We start from the raw sequence: 10,869 nt of genomic DNA on the forward strand, positions 1-10,869 counted from the left end.
GTGAATTGCACTAATAACCCAAAAGTTTCATGTTTCCACAGTTGGGAATCCACCAGAAGGTATGGGTAGTCTGTCTCTGTCCCAATTTGCAGCCTTGGAAATATGAAAGAAGTTCACAGTGGGTGGAGGTTCATAACCTGCCTTGGCAACAGTGAATGAGAACATACTTTTATGTAGATACACAGAATGGTGGAAGTGCTATACTGTTTTCCCTCTGACTCAATGTATTGACTAAGATGGAATCTAGTACAGTTGACTGAATAAAAGTGACTATCTGCTTTGGAAAAAGGCCAGCTTGCCTAGTGCATATGGACTGTTGGCCAGACTTACATTATGGAAGCACAAAAAAAAGTTACACAAATTGTAATAAGCAAAATGACCAAGTGGTTAATGACTAGTTTTCTACCAGGTGTTGGAGCCATTAAATCTAGGATTGGGTAAGGGTTTGGATTAGGTCTAAGGTGGTTGTTGGTAAGTGCCATCAAGTCATAGATGACTCATAGCAACCCAATGAACAAAAGACCTGAACACTTGTATAACTTTCATCATTTCTCCAAGTTCATAGAGTTTCTGGAGGCAAGCTATTTCAGAAGTGGATGGCACTCCTGCTTCCAAGCTTGTTTTAATCGGGAAGCTCCACCAAACACTGTCCACCCTGGGTAATCATTATTCTATTTGACACATCAGTGTCACAATGTTTAGCATCACAGCAACCTCTGTATAACAAATGGACAGACCAGGACTATGTCACTTAGAAGAACGTTTGACTGAAACCAAAACCAGGCTGGAGGGCTGCAGATTAAAATCACCCACCTTTGGCTTGATAGCATCACTTTCAGTCCACTAAGCCAACTGAGCTCTCTCTATGTTGTTGTCGTCTTAGGTCTAAGGTCTAAGGTTAGAGTTGGGGTGTTAAGATTACTGTTGAGGCTATGGTTAGAATGGGCCCATGGGTCATTATGGTGGTGGACCTAGACAGGGTTCAGGGAAAGGCTAACGTTGAGTTTTGGTTTAAAGACTCTGCATAACAAAAGCATCAGAAATTTCACTTTGAGTTCTATGAATGAGAACTATGCACAGTACCTTTCATCCGAGTACAAGATATGCTTTCAAAGAGTTTTATGTACTTTGAATGTACACTTTGTGTTATAAGCACAGAAATGCTTCCACCTTCAAGTCCATGAAACTCAAAAGGCATTTATTATAAGTATGTGACACATGCTTTTGCACATGGTCTGAAAATTCCTGAAGAGAGCACTCTCTAATCACTTATGTACATGAGAAAACAGTGTAGTCTTTTTTCTTACTCCAGTACCATAAGGTTAAGGAGCATTATACTGTCTCAAAGCACACTGTTTAAAACAAGAAGAAGTTACTCTGGGTGTTTAAAGTTTATCATTCAGATACCTCTTCTAGCCAATCATTAACTATTTATTTTGTGCTGAAGTAATTATTGTATTAGGAGAGAGGATTTGATGTGTCCCACCTTACTATGAGCTTATATAAGCTCTTGGGACTTCAGCTCTAGGTGCTTTTTTCTCTTGTGCAACCCTCATTTGCCTAGGACATAGCATCCAGCTGCATCCAGACGGGCTCACTACTCACCAGTCTCCATATCACCAGTCTGCATCACCCATAGTAGCAGTCCAGCTGTGCCACAACTGACAGTCTATAGGATCCTGACTTATTGCTCACCAGTGTTTGCAAAACCAGCCTGCATATCTACAGTCAAGGGAGCCCTTTCCCTGGCAGTTCTGAGTCTCTGGAAAACCTACTAGTGAAGCACCAAACCCAAGGGGTATAGAGGAGGTAGGGAACTGAGCAAAGGGGAACTGGTTTGTTCCTCCCTCTTCTATTTGTTTTATATTTTATTACATGTGATTTTAGAGAGATAACTTTAAAAAAAATTAGGGGCCCCAGGGAAGACATGGAGCAAGGTTATGGAGGCTACCGGGCTCCTGGACCTGCCAACCCCCAGGGTACCTACGGAACTGGCATCACAGTTGGTAAGCCTCTTCTTCCCTGCCAGGTTAGGACAACTATAATTGTTGTGGATCCCTGAACTCCAGTGTGAGCATGAGAGAGACATATAACTACGGCCCAGCCTCGTGGGAGCTCTCCAAGACTAGTGATGGCAGCCTGGCAGCTGGCGGCCCCATTATGTCCTGGTCCAGGCCCAGACCCAGGCCCTGACAACTCAGACTCCCTCATTGCCAACATCAACCAGTACCCGGATATGCCGTCCAAGGAAGGAAGCAGGGTAATCGGTGTCACTGGGGAGGGCACACAGGACCGTGAGAGCTCCTTTTGCTTCCAAGCCCTTCGAGTCCTACGACTCCAGGGCTAGCCTGCCTGACCACAACCCCTATCAATCTGGCTATGGCTACAACATGGGCACTGACCTCAACGGTGGCTTCAGTAGTCAGAACAGTGACCCCACAGGACCTTGGCCGTGATCAAGGGGCCCTGGACAGCTCTGTGCAAGCCGGGGCCAGGGCCACTTCTAGGACCAGGAAAACCCTGGCCTCTTCGTGTGCAATGACACCTTCTTGCCACCCCTGGCCTCCTCAGAGCCTCTGTCTGCTCCTTGGGGTGAGCTGAACTATGGAGCCTAGATGGTCCCTCTCCCAACAGGTCGCCTCCACTTACACCCCCTCTCTTCTCTCAGCCCCTGCCCCCCAACTTTAGCAGCATGGGCATGCAGTGGGGCAGGCAGCTTCAGCAGCTCCATGCTCTATGGCTGTGGCTGCGCGCAGGCCTGGATCAGGAACACACCCAGTGGAGACGGTTTGAACGCTGTGGCCCTGATGGCCCAGGCCTGAAGAGGAGGTGGCTGCAGGCTTACAGGAGCCAGATGCAAACAGCCTCAGGCAGCCCCTGAGGGAAGCTTTTCTGACAATGATGATGGAGCCAACGACCATGGAGAAGTCAAGGCTGAGGATGAGTTTGGCGAGCTTGGGAGGCAGAGAGGGGAGAAGGAAGATGAGGATGAGGAGGTTAGAAAGTGGAGGGTGATGCAGAGGAGGAGGGACAGGAGGACAGGATCCAGTTTGCCTGCTGTGTGTGCAAGTCCTGCAGCTTCAAGGATGAGGAGCTCCAGAAGCACCTCCAGAGTCAATTTCACAAGGAGACATTGAGCTTCGTCAACACCCAGCCGCCTGACAAGACTCCTGACAAGAGTTCCTCCAGGAGAACATTGTGAACAGGAACAAGAAGACAGTGAAGCGGCAGCATCAGGAGATGGAGAAGGAAAGTGAGAAACCCAAACCAGATCCTTTCAAAGTGATCGGCCAGGAGCATTTCTGCAAGCGGATCAAGGCTGCACACTGCATGATCTGTGACATGCTCATCCCTGTGCAGCACCAACGCTGGCAGCACTGCCTCCACTCCCCAGATCACAACTACAATCGTCAATTGGTGGCTGAGCAGTTCAAGAAGACCATGTAGTCTCCACATAGCCAAGAGTGTTCTGACTAACCAACATATAGTGAATATGCTGGAAAAATACCTCAAGGGTGAAGACCCTTATATCAAGGAAGCTATTGACCCAGAAGTCGAAGGGGAGACAATTTAGGAGGTGACGATGAAGAGTCTCCTGACCAGGTGGCCGCAGAAGTCCTCGCTGAGGTGACCACAGCAGCAGTAAAGGCTGTGGATGGGGATGGAGTCCCAGCTCCAGAGAGCAGTGAGGTGCTGACCACAGTGGGAGGCCTCCCAAGCACAGCAGAGATCAGTGAAAACCCCTCTGAGCAGCCACCAGCCAGTGGGACATGCGATGGAATTGAGAAGGGGGGCCATGATGCAGAGGCAGGGAATGACCCTGTGGAAGCTGCAAGTGGGTCTCCAGAAGCCACAGATGGAGCTGCCAAGGTCCCCAAAGAGGGAGCATTTGCAGCAGAGGGAGAGAGCACTAGAACAGGCCTCCTTCCAGGGCTCAACATCACAGACGGCAAAACAGAGAAGCTTGAGGCTGAGTGCAAAGAGACTCTTGCCACAGAATGACCCTCTACCCCACCCCACCCCAAGAGAACTCTCACACATGTTCCCTTTTCTTGTATGGCACCCTGAAGGGCATGAGTGACTGTGAACTCACTTTGGTGGCCCCACTCTTTCCTTCCAGAATGTGCACCTCTCAGGTTGACCCAGGCCGTCCTGGGAGGGGGCACAGCCGAGGTCCTGCATGTTCACAAGGAGCTTGGCAGTGCCCACGGCAGCCTGAGAGCATTAATCTTGGTGGTCTTTGGGTTAGGGAATCCAGACACTGGCTGAATGCCTCCCCTTTTTTTCCTCCCCAATTTTTGTCTGGGAGCAGCCCCACACTGGGAATTTATCTTGCTTTACAGAGGATTTCCACCCCCTCATCTTTAATTTTAGAAGTCTAACTTGGATTTTAACCTCTCTCTTCTGTGTTGCACCATCTGGAGCAGGGGCTTATTTCCTGGGACACTCTGCCCCATCAGTAAAGCTTCGGCCTCAGTGGGCCTGGCGACCTTTTTCACCTTTTTCACCTCACCCAAGACCACCCAGCTCTCCTTGGTAAGAAGCAGCCCTGAGTACATACCTTCACCATTTTTACCTTATGCACAGTTGTGTTCTTGGGGGATTTGGGCTTTGTTTTTTCTTTCTTTTAATTCATTAATTCTACTTAAAAGTATGTAAAAAGGAAGCTTAATCAACCACACATGAAAAACCAATATAAACCCTAGACAGATATAATGCATAAACCATGAATGTGCAGACATTAAAACATAGTCTGTTAGATGAAGTCTTTTCCTTAGAGGATCTGGAGCTTGGAGAGAGAAGCTGGGGAATGTGAAAGGACCCTGCACAGTGTGGGCCTTTCTTAGAACCAGAAATAAGGCAAGATGCTTCCTGTTTGTACTGCATTGCAGACTTTTACCTACTGTCTGCTCCATGGCTTGAGAGGTGTTGGCCAATGGAAAAGAGATATTTTTTAAGCATCTGAATTAACATGCTAATTCATTATGTAAATGTCTGATACCCAGGTCCTGAACTCAGAGACACAAGGTATATATCTCTATCTCTCTCTCTACAATCTTAGCTATAACAGCTGAAATAAAACTGCTCGGTGATAAATGGGTGCCTCTGGGGGGAAAATTTATACTGGTTTACATACAAAGCTCATAAAGTTTGTATATATTTTGTTTACTGGATCTTTCCTCTTTCCTTTACCATCCCTCCCTCCACCCATCAAATTGTATAACCTTATGATTAATCGTTGTATTAGTTGTATTCAGTAATGGTCTTATGCAGTATCTGTCCTTATGAGACTGAGTTAGTTCATTTAGCATAATGCTCTCCAGTCCCTCCTATGTTGGATAGTAATTTACATAATCATTGCTCGTGTATGCCACATAGTATTCCATTGTGTTATGTACCGTAATTTCTCAATCCATTTCATTGTGGTTGGACATTAGGGCTATTTCCATGTTCTTGCAATGGTGAATAATGGTGCTATAAACATTGGTGTACAAGTCAAAAGAAGAGATATTGATGCCAGAAATCATGGACTTATACAGCAGATCAAGCATTTGGGACAATATTGACTGGGCACTTCTTTTAACTGGTCTGTTACTAATCTTAGCAGAATGCATTACAAAAACAGTAACCTACATGTTCTGTGACTAAGGAAACACTTGTTTTTAAGTATGTGAAGGCCAAGTACATATTTTCCAAGTCTACGCTTGTGACTGTTCCTAGCACATTCTGTCAAGGAGGAAAAAAAGAGCACAGGGTCTTTTTTGTACTTTCAAGACAGCCAAAAGAATTGTACATGTTTTCCAAGTACTCTTTGAATGATAAACATTTTGCTGAAAGCACAGGTAAAAAACCCTGTACTCTTCCTGTGCTTACTTTTGGCTAGGAGAAACTTTGTATTGTTTTTTTCAAGTTGTCTTGCTAAAGGATCCAAATACTCCCACCACATTCTGGGAATAAGAAAAAAAAATGTACTTGCAGTGTTTATAGCAAAGTTCACTTTGAAGACATTGCAAACACACCAGGGGATACAAGATATTAGGATAATATGAAAATCCTTGATCTGACGCACTTAGAGGGAAGAAAGAAAATGTACATTCATTCAAATTTCTTAACTAAGTGAAAGCCTGAAAACATTGTACACTTTTAGGTATTGTAGAAGAGTACTGAATATCCCATGGACTGCTAAAGAACAAATAAATATGTCTTTGGGAAGGTGTAACCAGTGTGATCCTTAGCAGCAAAGATAGAGAAACTGTGTCTCATGTATTTTGGGCATGTTGTTAGGACGGCCCAGTCCTCGTGAAAGGACATCATGCTTTGAGGACTGGAAGGTCAGTGAAAGAGAGGAAAACCCTTAACAAGATATATCGACACAGTGTCTGCAGCAATGGCCTGGAGTATATTGCGGTTGGTGAGGCTGGCATAGAATACAGCAGGATTTAGATCTGTTGTTTATAAGGTTAATATTGGTTATAGTTGACTGGATGGAATCTAACATCACAGTATGACAAGTCCCCACCAGCTGGCAGTGTGTGGAAATGTCAGGGGTGCAGAATCCAGACAGATTTCACTCACCCAGGCACTTCCTCACAGAGTCAGAATCTGTTTCAGGGTCCCCTGATTGAGTGGGCCTGTCTCTCTTCTCTCTGCCTCATTCTGCATGTGCCTGGCCTTCTCACCCTGGGGATGGGAAAACAAACAGAGCCATTGGCAGCCCGAGGGATTTATATTACCCATGAGTACATGTGGACAGGCAGGTACACACACACACACACACACACACACACACACAGCACGTGCACACACAGTACATACACACACAGCTCACACACAGAGACACAAACCCACCACTCTATCTGCCTGCCCATGCTCTCTGTTATGTAGAGTTTCTGTAGTTCTGGCACCAGGGTGATGGTGAACAATCCTGCTTCCCTGCGGTAGATGGGAAGCTTAACCCCTCAGCAGAATCATGTCACCCACTGACAATCTTCCTGTCAGAGCCATTTGCTGAGATTGTACTTGCAGACCTACAAGGGTGGGTGGCTATTACCACCCGAGACCTCCAGGTGGAATGGTTTAGAGTTTTGTCACCCATGACATATAAAGTCTTTGGAAAATATGTAAAACACATACTGTTCTTTAGTGGGAGAAGTAACATATTGCTTCATTTCACTTTTTTCCATTTCTCAGCACTGGGACAGGAGGCCATGCACACAGACTGAGCAGCTGTAGCTGTGCCAATTTCCACGGGCCAAGAAGCAACAGGGTAGCAACTGAGGACAGCCAGTGAGAGAGGACACTGGGTTGGCTTACTCCAAAACGGAGTCTATTTCACCATCTCAGGCACAGGTTTGGGGCCTTGAATGCTAATGAACAAATACCAGTTGAGCTGTGAGAGGATATAAAATAATAGCATCCATGAAGAATGCAAAAGGTCATTACAAAGACAGAGGAGGAAGAAAAGGCCAAGAAGGATGTCACAAGAGACTCTGAATATTGCACTAGAGCACCAAGAAGCCAAAGCAGAGGGAAGAAATCAAGAAGTTAAGGAGCTGAACAGAAGATTTCAAAGGGAAGCTTGAGAGGACAAAGTATTATAATGAAAAGTGCAAAGAGCTGGAGTCAGAAAATCAAAAGAGATGAACTCACTTAGCATTTATTAAGCTGAATGAATTGAAGAAAAAATTCAAGATTTTAGTTACAATACTTAAATGCTAAGGGCAGAATGTTGAACCATCCAGGAAACATTAAAAAAGCATGGATGGAATATACAGTTACTGTACCAAAAATAATTGGCTGACGCAGAAAAATTTAATAAAACAACACAGGCCCAAGAGGCAATGGTGATGACAGAGGGAGTTCAAGCTGCTCTGAAGGAATTGGCAAAAAACTAGGCCTCAGATATTTTTTTGTTCATTTTCCATCTCCATTTTTATAGAAATACAAAAAAATGAAAACAGTGAATTACATGCTTGGTACCAAGGGCATCATTAAGTATGAATGTGAATGCTGAATTCACAGTACCAGTGTCCCCAGGTAAAAGCCAGTGGGACAGTTGAACAGTAGAAAGACCAAAGAGATCCAAAAGATTCCCCCTCATTGGGGCTGAGAACAACACTTGATATACAAAGAAGAGCAGAAAGCAGAACACAAGGCTGGATATGGGCAGACCCAGCCCCAGGCCCCTGGGGTCCTGAGAACCAGTCACCAGGACAGCCAGGGCCTAGGCCCCACCCAACTTACAGATGGGGCCTGTCTACATGGATAATGCCATGTGGATCATGAAGGCCCAAGAAATTGATCATATACCAATTGACATATTTCAACAAACAGATGCAGCTCTAGATGCACTCATCAAGTTATGCCAAGAAACCTGGGCAATTGACAGGAAGAGGTTCATATTTATTGACATTCCAAAAAAAATATGATCCAACAGAGTGTGGAAATAATCGAACAATATCACTAATATCACAGGCAACCAAAATTCTGCTGAAGATTATATATAAAAAAATGGCTGAAACAGTACATTGACAGAGAATTACCAGAAATATAAGCTGGGTTTAGAAGAGGTCGTGGCACTAGAGACATTATTGTAAATGTCAGGTGGATCTTGGCTAAAAGCAGAGCATACTAGAGGGACACCTATCTGGGTCTCATTGACAAGGCAAAGGCATTTGACTATGTGTACCACAACAAATTGTGACTAACCTTGAGAAGAATGGGAATCTCAGAATCGCCTGTAGTATTCAATATGAATTGAAGTTCGACATCAAGAAAACAAAGATTCTCAGGGAGCTCTGGTGGCCTAGTGGGAGGAAGCTGCACTGCAATCCCAGAGGTAAGTGGTTTGAATCCACCAGATGAATCTCCTCCTGTACCAGTCAGATCTGATTTGATGGTACACACAGAAAAATAATAAATTTAAAAGAAAACAAAGATTCACACCACTAGGCCAGTTAACAGCACCGTGATGGATAGATAAGAGATTCAGACTGTTAACAACTTCATCTTGCTTGGATCCACAATCAACACTCTTGGCACCAGCAGTCAGGAAATAAAAAGATGAATTGCATTAGGAAAATATGCTGTCAGGGATCTCTCCAGAGTGCTTAAGAGCAATGATGTCAGTCTAGATATTAAAGTGTGTCTGATCCAGGCCATGATCTTCCCAATTACTTGTGATGCATCAGAGAACTGGAGAATGACTAAGGATGATAGAAGAAGAATTGGTGCCTGTGATTTGTGATATTGGAGAAGAGTATTGAACATATCATAGACTACCAAGAGAACAATTTTGTCCTCAAGAGGGTGAAACCAATTTGCTCCTTGGAGGTAAGGATTTTGAAGCTCCATCTGACATACTTTGGGAATGTTACCAGGAGGGGCCAATCTTTTGAGAGGGATGCATGCTAATATAATAATGATATTTTGATATAAAACCTGCCGCCCCAAAATCACTGGTTTAAGGCCCATCATGTTCTAAGGAGAACAAGTGGGATAGGACATACTAGCAAGCCTATTCTTTTATCAAAATGCAGCTGTGATGGCCTAGTGGTTAAGGAGTCATGCTGTTAACCCAAAGATAGGAGGTTTGGATCCATCAGCTGCTCTTGGGGTGGCGGGTGGGGTGGTGTGTGAAGATGAGCAATCTCCCATGTGGTTTACAGTTTCTGAAAAATGAGAGGATGGTTGGCTCTTGAGTTGATTATGTCTTGAGGGCACCTGATAGCATTTATGGAAAACATAATGTGGCCACATGGGATCTGCCCAACTTGGTATTAGTATGTTCAAGATTTTCATAAATTAATTGTTCCCCTCTTTAGGGAGCTGCCCTGCTAACTCAAAGACCACACTTCTCAGCTAGTTCAAAACCACCAGCGATTCTGAGAGAGACAGATGGGCAGTCTCCATCCAGGAGGTTTATGTCTTGGAAACCTGCACATCAGCAAAACCTAACAGGATGCGGAAGAATCATGAAGGTAGCACATGACTGTCTGAGGCTCATCATCACTTCTTAGAATGCCATCAGGGCTGAAACCTGTCTAGGCATGATTGTGGAGGACTGACTGAAAGCTCTACTCAAATAGAGAAAAGAAAAGAATCAGAGCCTCTTCCATCATTACTGGCAGCAGTCAAGAGTAGAGTAGAATAAGAGAAATAGCTGGCACTATGAGGTGTTGTTGTTGTTATGTGTCGTTGAGTCGCCTGCGACCCATAGCAACCCTATACGACTCATAGCGACCCTATGGACAACAGCTCTGATACCTGCCCTCTCCTGAGCCAGTCTTACTGACTTTCCCTCCATCTTTCTGAGAATGATGTCCTTCTCCAAAGATAAGTCCCTCCTGGCCACGTGCCCAAAGTATGTGAGATGGAGCTTCAAATATCCCTGCCTGTAAGGAGAAACTTGGTTTCATTCTTTTCAAGACAGACCTATTTGTTTTAGCAGTCCATGGTATGTTCAAGACTTCTCTCCTGCACCACAACTCAAAGGCACCAATTCTTCTACCATCCTTAGTCATTATCCAGCTCTCTGATGCATAGCAAGAAAATGTAAAGATCATGGCCTGGATCAGGCACACCTTAGTTTTTAGACTGACATTGTTGCTTTTCAGTACTATGAGGTAGTATAGGTAAGCTGGGGTTAGGAGTCAGAGAGAATACTGGAGACAAGAAGGAAGGTGATTCTCAGAGGTAGAAGCAAAGATGCAGAAGCCAAGTACTGAATGAATCTCAGTAGTAACTGAGAATGACAACCAAGTCAAATGGGCCTTCTTCAGAGGATGGACCCAAGAACCAATGCTGGGACCATTCTGCAATTTCACCAGGTCATTCTACACCAAATGCTGACCCAAGATCATGAGAGGC

General features: G+C 44.7%; 1 pseudogene; it reads left to right on the forward strand.

Annotated features, from left to right (window-relative positions):
• The first annotated feature begins 1,927 nt into the window (after window positions 1-1,927).
• Window positions 1,928-4,002, forward strand: LOC102853308 (annotated as a pseudogene).
• Window positions 4,003-10,869: the final 6,867 nt, after the last annotated feature.

This window comes from Elephantulus edwardii, unplaced genomic scaffold, assembly GCF_000299155.1.
Source record: "Elephantulus edwardii isolate Elephantulus edwardi_28Jun2011 unplaced genomic scaffold, EleEdw1.0 scaffold00306, whole genome shotgun sequence".
In the NCBI taxonomy this organism is placed as follows: domain Eukaryota; kingdom Metazoa; phylum Chordata; class Mammalia; order Macroscelidea; family Macroscelididae; genus Elephantulus; species Elephantulus edwardii.